Below are 18,664 nucleotides of genomic sequence, written 5' to 3'. Positions count from 1 at the left end.
CACAGCTCTGCTCCGTACACCTCGTACACATGCAGCTCTGCTCCGTACACCTCGTACACACACAGCTCTGCTCCGTACACCTCGTACACACACAGCTCTGCTCCGTACACCTCGTACACACACAGCTCTGCTCCGTACACCTCGTACACACACAGCTCTGCTCCGTACACCTCGTACACAAGCGGCTCCGCTCCCTACACCTCGTACACACACGGCTCTGCTCCGTACACCTCGTACACACACAGCTCTGCTCCGTACACCTCGTACACACACAGCTCTGCTCTGTACACCTCGTACACAAGCGGCTCCGCTCCCTACACCTCGTACACACACGGCTCTGCTCCGTACACCTCGTACACACACAGCTCTGCTCCGTACACCTCGTACACACACAGCTCTGCTCCGTACACCTCGTACACAAGCGGCTCCGCTCCGTACACCTCGTACACACACAGCTCTGCTCCGTACACCTCGTACACACACAGCTCTGCTCTGTACACCTCGTACACAAGCGGCTCCGCTCCCTACACCTCGTACACACACGGCTCTGCTCCGTATACCTCGTACACACACGGCTCCGCTCCGCACACCTCGTACACACACGGCTCTGCTACATCCACACTGTAAACCCCTCCTGGCCCCACACATAAACTTCCCCTCCTCCAGCACCATGACAACCAGCACAGCAGAGTCCTGCATACACTGAGGCCCCTGATCATGTGACCCCTGACTCCTCCCCTCCTGTGACCTCATCACAGGTCCTGTGCACAGAACAGCCATATATGTGGAGTGCGGCTCTGCAGGTGGAGGTAGGTGCTGGAGCCCCGTTATTCTCTATCAGGATTAGCCGCTGGTCACACTCGGCCATTTTTCCTCCCCGTATAATAAATGGCCTTTCCCATCTCTGTGATGTTCCGTTTTCCATGTTTCCCCCCTGAATACACACGTTCTCCCCCCGTTGCTGATCTCTGGGGTCTGACCTGTGACTTATATGTCGCTGCTCCCCCCACTACAGAACGCTGCGACTAATGACTACATGGACGCCAATATCGCTGTACACGTTAGTAACGTTCGGTCCTCAGTCTCTCTCCCACACAAGGTCTCCTTGTCTCTCCCCATTCAGATGTTCGGAACATGGAGAGGTCATTAGTGATCGGTATTTATTAACCCCTTTACCCCCAAGGGTGGTTTGCACCTTAATGACCGGGCCATTTTTTACAATTCTGAGCACTGTCCCTTTATGAGGTTATAACTCTGGAACGCTTAAACGGATTTTGGCGATTCTGACACTGTTTTCTGGTGACATATTGTACTTCATGATAGTTGTAAAATTTCTTTGATGTTACCTGCGTTTATTTGTGAAAAAAATTGAAATTTGGTGAAAATTTTGCAATTTTCCAACTTTGAATTTTTATGCAATTAAATCACAGAGATATGTCACACAAAATACTTAATAAGTAAAATTTCCCACATGTCTACTTTACATCAGCACAATTTTGGAACCAAAATTTTATTTTCTTAGGGAGTTATAAGGGTTAAAAGTTGACCAGCAATTTCTCATTGGCAATATTTTTTAGGGACCACATCACATTTTAAAGGGAACCTGTCACCCCGTTTTTTGAGATTGAGCTATAAATACTGTTAAATAGGGCCTGCGCTGTGTGTTCCTATAGTGTATGTAGTGTACCCCGATTCCCCATGTATGCTGAGAAATAACTTACCAAAGTCGCCGTTTTCGCCTGTCAATCAGGCTGGTCAGGTCGGGAGGGCGTGGTGACATCGGTGGTTCTTCCTCAGCTTTACGTTGGTGGCGTAGTGGCGTAGTGGTGAAGACACAGCGCGCGATCTGCGCTGTAATCCCTTGCATCGGTGGGGGCGGCCATCTTCCTGGGGCCGCGCGTGCGCAGATCGAGTGCTCTGCTGCACGGGGCTTCAGGAAAATGGCCGCGGGATGCCGCGCGTGCGCATTAGAGATCGCGGCGGCCATTTTCCCAAAGCCGAGTTTGCATCTCGGCTTTGGGAAAATGGCCGCCGCGATCTCTAATGCGCACGCGCGGCATCCCGCGGCCATTTTCCTGAAGCCCCGTGCAGCAGAGCACTCGATCTGCGCACGCGCGGCCCCAGGAAGATGGCCGCCCCCACCGATGCAAGGGATTACAGCGCAGATCGCGCGCTGTGTCTTCGCCACTACGCCACCAACGTAAAGCTGAGGAAGAACCACCGATGTCACCACGCCCTCCCGACCTGACCAGCCTGATTGACAGGCGAAAACGGCGACTTTGGTAAGTTATTTCTCAGCATACATGGGGAATCGGGGTACACTACATACACTATAGGAACACACAGCGCAGGCCCTATTTAACAGTATTTATAGCTCAATCTCAAAAAACGGGGTGACAGGTTCCCTTTAAGTCATTTTGAGGGGTCTGTATGATAGAAAATAACCAAGTATGACAACATTCTAAAAACTGCACCCCTCAAGGTGCTCAAAACCACATTCAAGAAGTTTATTAACCCTTCAGGTGTTTTACAGGAATTTTTGGAATGTTTAAATAAAAATGAACATTTAACTTTTTTTCACAAAAAATTTACTTCAGCTCCAATTTGTTTTATTTTACCAAGGGTAACAGGAGAAAATGGACCCCAAAAGTTGTTGTACACTTTGTCCTGAGTATGCTGATACCCCATATGTGGGGGTAAACCACTGTTTGGGCGCATGGTAGAGCTCGGAAGGGAAGGGGCACCATTTGACTTTTCAATGCAAAATTGACTGGAATTGAGATGGGACGCCATGTTGCATTTGGAGAGCCCCTGATGTGCCTAAATATTGAAACCCCCCACAAGTGACACCATTTTGGAAAGTAGACCCCCCACAAGTGACCCCATATTGGAAACTAGACCTCCCAAGGAACTGATCTAGATGTGTTGTGAGAACTTTGAACCCCCAAGTGTTTCACTGCAGTTTACAACGCAGAGCCGTGAAAATAAAAAATCTTTTTTCCCACAAAAATGATTTTTAGCCCCCAAAATTTTTATTTTCCCAAGGGTAAAAAGAGAACTTGGACCCCAAAAGTTGTCCAATTTGTCCCTAGTACGCTGATACCCCATATGTTGGGGTAAACCCCTGTTTGGGCGCACGGGAGAGCTCGGAAGGGAAGAAGCACTGTTTTACTTTTTCAACGCAGAATTGGCTGGAATTGAGATCAGACGCCATGTCGCGTTTGGAGAGCCCCTGATGTGCCTAAACAGTGGAAACCCCCAATTCTAACTGAAACTCTAATCCAAACATACCCCTAACCCTAATCCCAACAGTAACCCTAACCACACCCCTAACCCTGACACACCCCTAACTCTAATCTAAACCCTAATCCCAACCGAAAAATGTAATCCAAGCCCTAACTTTAGCCCCAACCCTAACCCTAACTTTAGCCCCAACCCTAACCCTGACTTTAGCTCCAACCCTAGCCCCAACCCTTACCCTAACCCTAACCGGAAAATGGAAATAAATACATTTTTTTTAATTTTATTATTTTTCCCTAACTAAGGAGGTGATGAAGGGGGGTTTGATTTACTTTTATAGCATTTTTTATAGCGGATTTTTATGATTGGCAGCTGTCACACACTAAAAGACGCTTTTTATAGCAAAAAAGTTTTTGCGTCTCCACATTTTGAGACCTATAATTTGTCCATATTTTGGTTCACAGAGTCATGTGAGGTCTTGTTTTTGGCAGGACGAGTTGATGTTTTTATTGGTAACATTTTCTGACACGTGACAGTTTTTGATCGCTTTTTATTCCGATTTTTGTGAGGCAGAATTACCAAAAACCAGCTATTCATGAATTTCTTTTGGGGGAGGCGTTTATACCGTTCCGCATTTGGTAAAATGGATAAAGCAGTTTTATTCTTCGGGTCAGTACGATCACAGCGATATCTCATTTATATAATTTTTTATGTTTTGGCGCTTTTATACGATAAAAAATATTTTATAGAAAAAATAATTATTTTGGCATCGCTTTATTCTCAGGACTTTAACATTTTTATTTTTTTGCTGATGATGCTGTATGGCGGCTCGTTTTTTGCAGGACAAGATGACGTTTTCAGCGGTACCATGTTTATTTATATCTGTCTTCTTGATCGCGTGTTATTCCACTTTTTGTTTGGCGGTATGATAATAAAGCGTTGTTTTTGCCTCGTTTTTTTTTTTTTTTCTTACGGTGTTTACTGAAGGGGTTAACTAGTGGGACAGTTTTATAGGTTGGGTCGTTACGGACGCGACGATACTAAATATGTGTACTTTTATTGTTTTTTTTTATTTAGATAAAGAAATGTATTTATGGGAATATTTTTTTTTTTTATTTAGGATTTTTTTTTTTTTTTTTTTAACACATGTGGAAATTTTTTTTTTACTTTGTCCCAGGTGGGGACATCACAGATCGTTGATCTGACAGTTTGCACAGCACTCTGTCAGATCAGCGATCTGACTTACACCAGTGCATGCTTACCAAGCGCCTGCTCTGAGCAGGCACTTGGTAGGCCACCTCCCTCCCTGCGGGACCCGGATGCCGTGGCCATTTTGGATCCAGGCCTCCTGCAGGGAGGAGAGGTAAGAGACCCTCACAGCAACGCGATCACATTGCGTTGCTCCGAGGATCTCAGGGAAGCACGCAGGAAGCCCCCTCCCTGCGCGATGCTTCTCTGTACCGCCGGCACACTGCGATCATGTTTGATCGCATTGTGCCGGGGGTTAATGTGCCGGGAGCGGTCCGTGACCGCTCCTGGCACATACTGCCGGATGTCAGCTGCGATAGCTGACACCCGGCCGCGATCGGCCGCGCTCCCCCCGTGAGCGCGCCCGATCGCTATGATGTAATATCCGATCGGTGGTCATACGGGCCCACCCCACCTCGACGGGATAGTACGTCATATGTCAGAAAGGGGTTAATCGCAGTGTGCAAGCACAACTTGTATGTATGTGTTCTAATAACAATGATAAGTCTCCAAGTACAGATAATGCAGTAGATGCAGTCCTATGTAACTCCACAGATAGCACAATGATAACTATGATTACAGATACTGTGGATTTTACCTACAGTCCTATGAAACACCACAGATAATGTACTAGATGTTACTTGCAGTCCTATGTAATACCAAAAACAACATGGTGATAATTCTGTGTGTAGAGATAATGTAGTAGATGTTACCTGCAGTCTTATGTGACACCACAGATAACACAGTGATACCTCTTAGTACAGATAACGCACTGAGGGCCCTGTATGAGGGAACAGTATTGATAGGTCACGGTATGGTGAGGCACTTCTTCACTGGGGCACAGTAGATGGGTAAGTCTCAGGCTTGGACATTATTCATGGTCTATGGGACCGCAGGAATTATATGAGTGCTATTCTCTGCTTTCTCTGGCAGTCCCATATACAGTGAATGATGAGGAGACTGGTGTGATAACACAGAGGATGATGATAAGGTGGTAGATCCCAGTTGGATGAACACAGAGGCACGCAGCTGAGTAGGTCATTTGAGGAGGTGGAGGAAGACGAGGAGGTTATGTTGCGCTTTACGGCGCAGACACATAGTGATGCAGCCATGATGAGCAATGCTAAGCCTCCCCAACATGTTTCACCAGATTAACTGGCGTCATCAGGGGTTTGTCGCTATAATGAGCAAGCACATGGGATACATGCTTTGGTTGTGATGTTATGATATCATTCAGGATGAACATATCAGATTAAACCAACTATCTAAATCAAATAGAAAAAAAGGGGAGTAATAGACAACCGACACCAGTAAAAAGGAGAACGACCCCTATCACAATACTCTTTATTAATTTATCAAACACGGATAATACAAAAAATATTTATAAAAAAACATCCCAAAGTAAGGGAAATATCAGCCCGGGAATCTGGGCAGTGGCCCATGAAGGGAGAAGAAAAAACAAAAATATGTATTTCCTTTCCCTAGCAGGCCCGAGGATCTGATAGCCAGATGGGCACGTATCAAACTTATCAGTACATTCTCATTTATCTCACTGGTCCTTCTGTATTTTTACATCATACTCACCCATCGATACACCGCCAATCCAGGAAGTCCCCATGGGATACGGATTCACCATATTCTCCAAACATTTCCGTGGCTCCGTGATGACGTTCACGCACCTGCACATCGCCGCAGCTCTACATGGAAATGAGTGCGCATGTGAGAGAATCCAGGTCTCGTGTCTGAGAAGGAGACACGAACTGTAGCAATCCTACCGTACATGTTACTACTCCTTCCCATGAATGATCCCTGTCTCCAAGCATAATGATAACATGACACGAGAATCCCATTGCATGTATTAATAAACTTTTTATATATTAGAGAACCTGTCTTCTTAATTCAATAACTATACATATCTGGGGGAAAGAGGGTAAAAATTGATATTGATAAACGATTCAATCATATCTTCAGTAGGTACGGAAAGTATTCAGACCCCTTTAAATTTGTCACTCTGTTTCATTGCAGCCATTTGGTAAATTCAAAACCATTCATTTTTTTTTCACATTAATGTACGCTCTGCACCCCATCTCGACTGAAAAAAAAAAAACACAAATCAAATGTAGAAATTTTTGCAAATTTAATAAAAAATAAAAGCTGAAATTTCACATGGTCATTATAATTATTATAATGGAGGACTCTGGAGTCTTTTTGTGTTGAGCAAGACACTACAGAACACAGTTTGTAGGTCAAAAAGTCTATATTATAAACACACGGTGCTTCAAACAAGTGCAGAGAAAACTCAAGTCCATAAGGTTCCCGTCACACTAGCAGTATTTGGTCAGTATTTTACATCAGTATTTGTAAGCCAAAACCAGGAGTGGAACAAATAGAGGAAAAGTATAATAGAAACATATGCATCACTTCTGTATTTATCACCCACTCCTGGTTTTGGCTTACAAATACTGATGTAAAATACTGACCAAATACTTCTAGTGTGACGGCAGCCTTACACTTAGAATAACTACTTAACAAGCCAGTGGGAAACTCAGAGAGAAATGCAATCAGCAAAACAGTCTGTGAAGCGTAGTTTGCACTTGAGAATGCAGGAAACAAGTAGGTCCACGTCTAGTCCATGCATGGATATGCAAGTCCAAACAAAGTGTTAGATTATCCAGGAAAGCCTGGGTAGGAAGTCTCAGATTAGGTAGAGCAGTTCCGAGCTTTGCAGTAAATTAAACAAAGGCAGAACCAGAGCCAGCTTACCTGTTGTGGATGAAGGTCATTGGCACCGAGAAAGCAGCACGAGTAGTCAGGAGCAGGAGGAACACTGGCACAGATGAATACAGCAGAACTCAGAGAGCGAGGAGCAGGATATTCACACAGGTTTGCAGGAGCAGCTGGAAAGCCAGGAAACCAGGAGTATGGGGTGGAGTTATGAGGCAGGAAGACGAGCCCATGACACAAAAGACGCCATCTTGAAAAAGGGCAGGCATGCCCACTAGGTAACCAAAAAAATTCAGAGTCCTGACAGTCATAAGTATTCAGACCCTTTGCTCAGACACTCATATTTAAATCACATGCTGTCCATTTTCTTGTGATCCTCCTTGAGATGGTTCTACTCCTTCATTGGAGTCCAGCTGTGTTAAATTAAACTGATAGGCAACATATCCCCCAATCCTGGCCCTCCCCCGCCTCATACATCCCACTAATCCTCACCCCTATCCTTCTCACACTAAGAGAAACCACAGCAATCCCTCACACTTAAAATCTGTGCCACTGACCCCCACGGCCCTGCATCCTCTCTCTGGGGCACTTTGGAATGCCCGATCCATCTGCAACAAGCTCCACATGATCCACGATCTCTTTACTTCCTGCAACCTTTCCTTCCTGGCCCTCACTGAGACCTGGCTGAAGCCCGATGACACGGCCTGCTGCACTGAGTTACGTTGGCCTCCAATTTAGCCACACTTCTCGCTCTGGCAACAGACATGGCAGAGGAGTGGGTTTCCTTCTTTCTAAAAACTGCTCCTTCAACCCTATCCAACCCCCACCCTCCCTTATCCTCCCTTCTTTTGAGGTTCACTCTGTCCGTATCTATTCTCCCTCTAATCTCCAAATGGCTGTCATATACCGACCTCCGGGCTCAGCCACTGCCTTCATTAACCAATTCTCCACCTGGTTTATTAATTTTCTCTTTGCTTACATCCCCACCATCATAATGGGTGATTTTAATATCCCTACTGACACCCACCAGCTAGCAGCCTCCAAGCTCCCGGCCCTTCCTTCATCCTTTGGGCTTACACAGTGGTCCTCCACAGCCACCCACACAGATGGACATACACTAGACCTCATCTTCTCCCTCCTCTGTTCCTTATCTAATCTCACAATCTCTCCCTTCCCCCATCTGACCACCATCTACTCACCTTCTCATCCTTGTCCTCCTCACCCGCCTTCCATGTCCAGCCACTATCACATCCTGCCAGATGACTTCACTGCTTTCAAACAAGCTACACTTGCCTTCAAATCAGCCCTCACCTCTGCTAAACAGACCTATTTCACAAATCTTGTATCTTCATTGTCCTACAACCCAAAACAACTGTTCAGCACATTCATCTCTCTCCTCCGCCCACCACTGCCACCTCCAACTCCCCTCATCTCTTCCGAGGACTTTGCCACCTACTTCAAAAACAAAATCGACCAAGCAAGGCAAACCTTTACTGTTCCACCCCAACCACTCCATATACCAGACCTCTGCTCTTCCCTAATTACCTCCCTCTCCAACATCACTGAAGGAGAGCTCACTCACCTTTCCAAATCACACCTCACCACCTGTGCACTTGACCCCATCCCTTCCCACCTTCTCCCCAACCTCAATAAAATGCTCATTTCAGGCCTAACCCATCTCTTCAACTTATCCCTATCTTATGGTACCTTCCCCTCTGCCTTCAAACATGCCACCATTCAACCCTCAAAAAAAATAACGACCCAACTGCTATGCCCAGCTATTGCCCCCATATCACTGCTCCCGTTTGCTTCAAACCTCCTTGAGCAGCATGTCCATGCTCAACTTTCCTCCCATCTCTCATCTAACTCTCTCCTTGACAACCTCCAATCTGGCTTCCGCCCCCACCACTCCACCAAAACTGCCCTGACCAAAATTACTAATGACTTACTCACAGCCAAAACTAACTGACAGTTCTCCATCCTCCTCCTTCTCGACCTGTCCTCTGCCTTCAACACAGTCGACCACTGCCTACTGCTAGAGATTCTTTCTTCCCTTGGCATCAAAGTCCTTGCCCTGTCCTGGATTGCCTCATACCTTTCTGACAGCACATTTAGTGTTTCCCACTCCCACACTACCTCCTCATCCCGCCCTCTCTCTGTTGGAGTCCCTCAAGGCTCTGTCCTAGGGCCCCTACTTTTTTCCATCTATACCCTTTGTCTAGGACAACTCATAAAGTCCCATGGCTTCCAGTACCACCTGTATGCGGACGACACTCAGATCTACCTCTCTGGCCCTCTCTGTCACCTCTCTGCTGTCCAGAATCCTGGAGTGTCTATCGGCCATATCCTCCTTCTCCTAAAACTCAATGTAGGCAAAACCGAACTCATCATCTTTCCCCCATCTCTCGTATCCTTCCTACCTGATCTGTCTATTATGTTAAACGGCATCACGCTCTCTCCTGCACCTGAAAGCCGCTGCCTTGGGGTAACTCTCAACTCTGCCCTGTCCTTCAAACCGCACATCCAAACTCTGGCCACCTCCTGTCGCCTCCAACTCAAAAATATTGCCAGAATCCATCCCTTCCTCAGCACACAATCTACTAAAACTCTTGTGCATGCCCTCATCATTTCCCGTCTCAATTACTGCAACACCCTCCTCTGTGGCCTCCCCGCTAACTCTCTTGCACCACTCCAGTCTATCCTCAACTCTGCTGCCTGCTAATCCACCTCTCTCCTTGCTACTCCCCTGTTTCTCCCCACTGCAAATCTCTCCAGTGGCTCCCAATTCCCCAACGAATCCAGTTCAAACTACTAACACTGATCTACAAAGCCATCCACAACCTGTCCCCTCCCTATATCCAGGGCTGCCACTAGAAATTTCGGGGCCCCATACTGGCAAAATTTTCGGGGCCCCCTTGAAACTCCGCCCAGGCTCCACCCCAGCCCCGCCTCCAGGCTCCACCCCACGAACTGTCCACAGTCCCACCGCTCTCTCTTGGAAAATCTCCACTTCTCACCTATCACACATTAACAGTTCCCATCACCAGATCACACATATAGCCGGCAGCTTTTGTTTTGGCAAAAAGATTTTTTAAGCCGCCACCACAACAAGGTAGACACTTTTGGCCGGGCCCTACTCTACTGTAACCTACTAAATATTTGTTAAACTATGCAATACAATTTAGGTATATTTTTATTTATTTTTCAATTTTTAAAATGACCTATAATACTACATACAAGGAACAAATACCACAGCACTATGACCAGATGACATATTACCACCACAGTGATCGAATAATATAAAATACAAGGAACAAATACCGCTACACCATGACCAGACCACATATTACCACCACATCATGACCAGACCACATATTACCAACAATGACTGAATACTACAATACTGATCAGTAATAAAAAAAAAAAAACACAATACTATCACCATCAGTGCCATTATGCACAGGAGATCTGTAATTAGTAAGCAGTGTCTGTGTACAGGTAATACAGTGATCACTGGTGACATTACACACAGGAGCTCTGTATATAATGTATAGATAATACAGTGATCACTGGTGACATTGTACACAGGACCTCTGTATATAGTATACAGTGTATAGTGTAAGTGTATAGGTAACACTGACTCACCAGTGACGTCTCTAGGTGAAGTCCTTCATCTTTCATCCAGCACAGACCGCCATCACTTTATCCAGCCAGGACTCGTCTCTGCAGGAAATAAAACAGTTATCTCGAGTTCCGCTTGTAGAACACATTACTTAATTTTCCCAACTTCTACATTACACCACATGAAGAAGGCAACATAGTATCACTCTACACAGTAACAGGACCGCCCCCCCATTTAAAACAGTATACTCAAAAAATAAAATAAATACATCACTGCAATAATAATATCCCTTAATTAGCCCCTATGGTAATATTCGCCATCCTAGCCCCCGTGTGTCTCATTCCAGGCTCCAGCCATATGTTCTCCCATCCTGCCCTCATGAGTATCCATTCTGCCCCATATGATCTCCCCATCCTGCCCCATCTGTCTCCATCGTATCCACCCTGCCCCATCTGTCTCCAATCTTGCCCCATCTGTGTCCAGCACTCTGCCCCATCTGTGTCCAGCACTCTGCCCCATCTGTGTCCAGCCCTCTGCACCATCTGTGTCCAATCCTGCACCATCTCTGTCCAGCACTCTACACCATCTCTGTCCAGCACTCTGCACCATCTCTGTCCAGCACTCTGCACCATCTCTGTCCAGCACTCTGCACCATCTCTGTCCAGCACTCTGCACCATCTCTGTCCAGCACTCTGCACCATCTCTGTCCAGCACTCTGCACCATCTCTGTCCAGCACTCTGCCCCATCTCTGTCCAGCACTCTGCCCCATCTCTGTCCAGCACTCTGCCCCATCTCTGTCCAGAACTCTGCCCCATCTCTGTCCAGCACTCTGCCCCATCTCTGTCCAGCACTCTGCCCCATCTCTGTCCAGCACTCTGCCCCGTGTCCAGCTTTCTGCCCCCCATGTGTCCAGCTTTCTGCCCCCCATGTGTCCAGCTTTCTGCCCCCCCGTGTCCAGCTTTCTGCCCCCCCTGTCCAGCTTTCTGCCCCCCGTGTCCAGCTTTCTGCCCCCCCCTGTGTCCAGCTTTCTGCCCCCCCCGTGTCCAGCTTTCTGCCCCCCCCGTGTCCAGCTTTCTGCCCCCTCTGTGTCCAGCTTTCTGCCCCCCCATGTCCAGCTTTACTGCCCCCTCTGTGTCCAGCTTTACTGCCCCCTCTGTGTCCAGATTTACTGCCCCGTGTCCAGCTTTACTGCCCCCTGTGTCCAGCTTTACTGCCCCGTGTCCAGCTTTACTGCCCCCTCTGTGTCCAGCTTTACTGCCCCCTCTGTGTCCAGCTTTACTGCCCCCTCTGTGTCCAGCTTTACTGCCCCCTCTGTGTCCAGCCTTCTGCCCCCCCTGTGTCCAGCTTTACTGCCCCCCTGTGTCCAGCCTTCTGCCCCCCTGTGTCCAGCTTTACTGCCCTTCTGTGTCCAGCGGCCTTCTGCCCCCCTGTGTCCAGCTTTACTGCCCCCTCTGTGTCCAGCCTTCTGCCCCCCCTGTGTCCAGCTTTACTGCCCCCCTGTGTCCAGCCTTCTGCCCCCCCTGTGTCCAGCTTTACTGCCCCCTGTGTCCAGCCTTCTGCCCCCCGTGTCCAGCTTTACTGCCCCCCTGTGTCCAGCTTTACTGCCCCCTCTGTGTCCAGCTTTACTGCCCCCTCTGTGTCCAGCCTTCTGCCCCCCCTGTGTCCAGCTTTACTGCCCCCGTGTCCAGCCTTCTGCCCCCCCTGTGTCCAGCTTTACTGCCCTTCTGTGTCCAGCGGCCTTCTGCCCCCCCCTGTGTCCAGCTTTACTGCCCCCTCTGTCCAGCCTTCTGCCCCCCCTGTGTCCAGCTTTACTGCCCCCCTGTGTCCAGCCTTCTGCCCCCCCTGTGTCCAGCTTTACTGCCCCCTGTGTCCAGCCTTCTGCCCCCCGTGTCCAGCTTTACTGCCCCCCTGTGTCCAGCTTTACTGCCCCCTCTGTGTCCAGCTTTACTGCCCCCTCTGTGTCCAGCCTTCTGCCCCCCCTGTGTCCAGCTTTACTGCCCCCGTGTCCAGCCTTCTGCCCCCCCTGTGTCCAGCTTTACTGCCCTTCTGTGTCCAGCGGCCTTCTGCCCCCCCGTGTCCAGCTTTACTGCCCCCCTGTGTCCAGCGGCCTTCTGCCCCCTCTGTGTCCAGCTTTACTGCCCCCCTGTGTCCAGCCTTCTGCCCCGTGTCCAGCTTTACTGCCCCCTCTGTGTCCAGCTTTACTGCCCCCTCTGTGTCCAGCCTTCTGCCCCCCCTGTGTCCAGCTTTACTGCCCCCCTGTGTCCAGCCTTCTGCCCCCCCTGTGTCCAGCTTTACTGCCCTTCTGTGTCCAGCGGCCTTCTGCCCCCCCTGTGTCCAGCTTTACTGCCCCCGTGTCCAGCGGCCTTCTGCCCCCTCTGTGTCCAGCCTTCTGCCCCGTGTCCAGCTTTACTGCCCCCTCTGTGTCCAGCTTTACTGCCCCCTCTGTGTCCAGCCTTCTGCCCCCCCTGTGTCCAGCTTTACTGCCCCCCTGTGTCCAGCCTTCTGCCCCCCCTGTGTCCAGCTTTACTGCCCTTCTGTGTCCAGCGGCCTTCTGCCCCCCCTGTGTCCAGCTTTACTGCCCTTCTGTGTCCAGCGGCCTTCTGCCCCCCCTGTGTCCAGCTTTACTGCCCCCGTGTCCAGCGGCCTTCTGCCCCCTCTGTGTCCAGCCTTCTGCCCCGTGTCCAGCTTTACTGCCCCCTCTGTGTCCAGCTTTACTGCCCCCTCTGTGTCCAGCCTTCTGCCCCCCCTGTGTCCAGCTTTACTGCCCCCCTGTGTCCAGCCTTCTGCCCCCCCTGTGTCCAGCTTTACTGCCCCCCTGTGTCCAGCCTTCTGCCCCCCCTGTGTCCAGCTTTACTGCCCTTCTGTGTCCAGCGGCCTTCTGCCCCCCCTGTGTCCAGCTTTACTGCCCCCCTTGTGTCCAGCTTTACTGCCCCCGTGTCCAGCGGCCTTCTGCCCCCTCTGTGTCCAGCTTTACTGCCCCCCTGTGTCCAGCCTTCTGCCCCGTGTCCAGCCTTCTGCCCCCCCGTGTCCAGCTTTACTGCCCCCCCCTGTGTCCAGCGGCCTTCTGCCCCCCCCCCTGTGTCCAGCTTTACTGCCCCCCTGTGTCCAGCGGCCTTCTGCCCCCTCTGTGTCCAGCTGCCTTCTGCCCCCTCTGTGTCCAGCTGCGTTCTGCCCCCTCTGTGTCCAGCTTTACTGCCCCCGTGTCCAGCGGCCTTCTGCCCCCCTGTGTCCAGAGGCCTTCTGCCCCCCTGTGTCCAGAGGCCTTCTGCCCCCTCTGTGTCCAGCCTTCTGCCCAAACCCCCCCCCCCCCGATCGCCGCTCTCATTAGAAAAAGAAAAAAAAGTTCTGCTTACCTGCCGCGCTCCTGATCTCTCCACGCAGCTGCACTGTGCACTCGCCAGCAACTGACAATGACGTCAGACGCCGGCGACATGCACGCTGCGGCTGGCGGCTGTTAACTATTGACGTGTGGGCGCGGGCCCGCATGTCAATAGCGTACAGCTGCAGCGCCGGCCGCCGCTAAGGGCCCGGTGAGCAGGTAAGAGGGGGCCCGATGCGGGCCCCCTCTGCTCACCGGGCCCCTTACGCCAGTCACGGCTGTAATGCCCTGATGGCGGCCCTGCCTATATCTCTGAACTAATCTCCCAATATCTTCCCTCACGTAATCTTCGATCCTCCCAAGACCTCCTACTCTCCTCTACACTTATTCGTTCCTCACACAACCGCCTCCAAGATTTCTCCCGAATATCCCCCGTCCTCTGGAATTCCACGCCTCAACATGTCCTATTATCCACCACCCTCGGATCCTTCAGACGGAACCTGAAAACCCATCTCTTCAGGAAAGCCTACAGCCTGCAGTAACCATTCTGCCGCCTCACCACCATCCGATCTGCCGCCTCACCACCACCCGAGCTGCCACCTCACCACCACCAGAGCTGCCATCTCACCACCACCAGAGCTGCCGACTGATCACCACCAGAGCTGCCGCCTCACCACCACCAGAGCTGCCGCACCCCCGACATTCTGTCTCTTCCCCATTACCACGTAGATTGTACAGTAAGTACGCAAGGACAGGGTCCTCTCCCCTCTGTACCAGTCTGTCATTGTAAATTTGTTTACTGTAAACGACATCTGTAACTCTGTACGTAACCCCTTTCTCATGTACAGCACCATGGAATTAATGGTGCTATATAAATAAATAATAATAGGACTTGATTTTGAAAGGCACAAACCTGTCTATGTAATACCTTATAGGCCAAGGAGCTCAGAGACAGAATTATGACAAGGCACAGATCTGACCAAGGTTATAAAACAATTTCTGCAGTACTCAAGGTTTCTCAGAGCACAATGGCCTCCATAATCCTTAAATGGAAGATGTTTGGGACCACCAGAAGTCTTCCTAGACCTGGCCGTCCAGCCAACTGAGCAATCGTGGGAGCAGAGGCTTGGTGAGAGAGGTAAAAAAGAACCCCAAGATCACTGTGGCTGAGCTCCAAAGATGCAGTAGGGAGATGAGAGAAAATTCCACAAAGTCAACTATGACTGCAGCCCTCCACCAGTCAGGCCTTTATGGCAGAGTGGCCAGATGGAAGCCTCTCCTCAGTGCAAGACATATGAAAGCCCGCATAGAGTTTGCTAAAAAACACATGAAGGACTCCCAGACTATAATAAATAAGATTCTCTGGTCTGATGAAATCAAGATAGACCTTTTTGGTGATAATTCTAATGTATGTGTGGAGAAAACCAGGCACTGCTCATCACCTGCCCAATACAATCCCAACAGTGAAACATGGTGGTGGTAGTATCATGGTGTGGGGTGTTTTTCAGGAGCAGTCACAGGATGACTGGTTGTCATTGAAGGAAACATGAAGGTGGCCAAGTACAGAGATATCCTGTATGAAAACCTCTTCCAGAGTGCTCTGGACCTCAGGTTCACCTTCCAACAAGACAATGACCCTAATCACACAGCTAAAATAACAAAGGAGTGGCTTCAGAACAACTCTGTGACCATTCTTCACTGGCCCAGTCAGAACCCTGACCTATACCCAATTGAGCATCTCTGGAAAGACCTGAAAATGTCTGTACACCAACGTTCACCATCCAACCTGTCGGAACTGGAGAGGATCTGCAAGAAAGAATGGCAGAGGCTCCCCAAATCCAGGTGTGAAAAACTTGTGGCATCATTCCCAAGGAGACTCAAGGCTGTAGTAGCTCAAAAGGGTGCTTCTACTCAATACTGACCAAAGAGTCTGCATGACCATGTGATATTTCAGTTTTTCTTTTTTAATAAATTTGCAAAAATTACTACATTTCTGTTTTTTTTCAGTCAAGATGGGGTGCAGAGTGTACAATAATGAGAAAAAAAGATGAATTTTTTTAATATACGGTGGCGCAGTGGTTAGCACTGCAGCCTTGCAGCGCTGGGGTCCTGGGTTCTAATCCCACCCAGGACAACATCTGCAAATAGTTTGTATGTTCTCTCCGTGTTTGCGTGGGTTTCCTCCGGGCACTCAGGTTTCCTCCCACATTCCAAAGACATACTGATGGGGTTCACAATCTAGAATCCCTATCGGGGACAGTGATGATAATGTGTGCAAAACTGTAAAGCGCTGCGGAATATGATAGCGCTATATAAAAATAAAGATGATTATTATTATTGTTTTAATATACCAAATTGCTGCAATGAAACAAAGAGTGAAACATTTAACTTGCTCTGAATACTTTCCATACCCACTGTATATTACAGGTAATTGCCTCATAGTGAAAGATCATAACATATTCTTAACTAATTAAGTTAGGGAATAAGGCATTAATAAGGAGGGAATATACACTTAAAGGGAACCTGTCAGCAGGATTTTGCTAAGTAAACTACAGGCACTGTCAGGTTGGCGCCGTTATGCTGATTAAAATGATATTTTGGTTGATGAAATCCATCTTGTAGTTGTTTGATCTTTATTTGTAGTTTTCAGTTAATGAGATTCTCGTGCTCCGGGGTGGCCTGTGGGCGGGGCTTTATGTGCTTCTCTTCTTACATATTAATCTGTATCCCTTAGTGACCTGCCTTCTATTTTACACAATGAAGGTAAATTGTTGGCTTGGAAAAAAATGTACATCCAGCAAAACGGTGCCACTGGTGGCATTTTGCTGCAGCCAAATGTTTTTTTCCTCCAGCAAAATGGCAGCGGCAGCTCATGTGTAGTAGCATCTATCGCTACTTATAATTTAGTAGATGTTACATGCAGTCCTAGGTGACACCACAGATAATGTAGTAAATGTAACATGTTGATAACTGAGTGCAGATAATGTAAATGTTATCTGAAGTCCTATGTAACACCACAGATAACACATTGATATCTTTTACAATGCACAATGCACTCAGGGTACAGTATGTGGGAACAGGATTGATAGGTTGAAGTATGTTGAGGAATAGTAGAAGAGTAAGACTCTGGCTTGGGCATTCATTGTCTATGGGACTACAGGAATTATATGAGCACTCTGAGCTCATATACTTTGAGTTGGTATCACATAAAATCCCAATAAAATCCACTTAAAGCGAACATGGCAGCAGGATTTTACTAAGTAAACTACAGAGACTGTCAGGTTGGCAGTGTTAACTTATTAAAATGATACCTGGGGTGAAGAAATCCTTCTCGTACTTGTGTAATCAGTGTTAAAAGTTTTCAGTTAATGAGATGCCCGTGCTCTGGGGCAGGACTGTAGTCTTAACTTCCTCCTCTAAGAAAGAGAAACCAAGGAAAGACCTGCCCATAGGCCTGCCTTGAAGCACAAACAGTCTTTCTCTATGATGAGTAACATGTTTGTCCTTTCGGGGAGGCCTGTGAGAAGGTCTTTCCTTGGTTTCTCTGACTTAGAGCAGGAAGATAAGACTCTGCCTACAGTCCCGCCCGGGAGCATGGGCATATCATTAACTGAAAATCTATAACACCGATTACACAAGAACCACAAGACAGATTTCTTCACCTCAGGTATCATTTTAATCCGTTTACACTTCTAACCTGACAGTGTCTGTAGTTTACTTAGCAAAATCCTTCTGACAGGATCGCTTTAAGTTTGTGGGTGTAACTTGAGAAAATTTGAAAAATGTCATGGGGTACAAATGTTTTTTCAAGGCCCTGTATGTCCTGCTGTGTTATATATTGCTAAGGGAATAACACAGAGGTTTTTTTGAGGTTTCCGAAGATATGAATACATTTTTTTTATCTCACATTCATTCATTTGAATGGCCTGAGTTTGGTCTATAAACTGTCCCAGAGTAGAAGATGTATTACCGTATATACTCGTGTACAGTCATGGACAAAAATTTTGAGAATGAGACAAATATTAATTTTTCCAAAGTCTACTGCTTCATTTTTTCTAATGGCAATTTGCATACACTCCTGAATGTCAGAGTGATCAGCTTAACAGCAATTACTGTACTTCCAAAGTCAATATTTGCCCAGAAAATGAACTTTAACCCCCAAAACACATTTCAACATCATTGCAGTCCTGCCTTAAAAGGAGCAGCTAACATCGTTTTAGTGATTGATCCATTAACACAGATGTGGGTGTTGATGAGGACAGGGCTGGCGATCAATCAGTCATGATTAAGTAAGAATGACATCACTGGACACTTTAAAAGGAGGCTGGTGCTTGGTATCATTGTTTCTCTTCAGTTAACGATGGTTATCTCTAAAGAAACACGTGCAGCCATCATTGCACTGCACAAAAATGGCCTAACAGGGAAGAGTATCGCAGCTACAAAGATTGTACCTCAGTCAACAATCTATTGCATCATCAAGAACTTCAAGTAGAGAGCTTCCATTGTTGTC

General features: G+C 48.0%; 1 protein-coding gene across 2 annotated transcripts in view; it reads left to right on the top strand.

The window, feature by feature from the left end:
* The first annotated feature begins 763 nt into the window (after positions 1 to 763).
* LOC138663739 (oocyte zinc finger protein XlCOF22-like) overlaps positions 764 to 18,664 on the top strand; it is a 72,244-nt gene continuing 54,343 nt past the window's right edge. The window contains exon 1 of one of the 2 annotated variants that reach the window (XM_069750064.1): positions 764 to 809. The gene's annotated coding sequence lies outside the window, so the exon portion shown is untranslated. The remainder of the gene's footprint in view (positions 810 to 18,664) is intronic. The other variant, XM_069750065.1, reaches the window with a different exon arrangement.

The sequence above is a fragment of the Ranitomeya imitator genome, chromosome 2, assembly GCF_032444005.1.
Source record: "Ranitomeya imitator isolate aRanImi1 chromosome 2, aRanImi1.pri, whole genome shotgun sequence".
NCBI lineage: Eukaryota > Metazoa > Chordata > Amphibia > Anura > Dendrobatidae > Ranitomeya > Ranitomeya imitator.
Note: the sequence above shows the minus strand (reverse complement) of the source record. Positions and strands in the feature narration are given on the sequence as shown.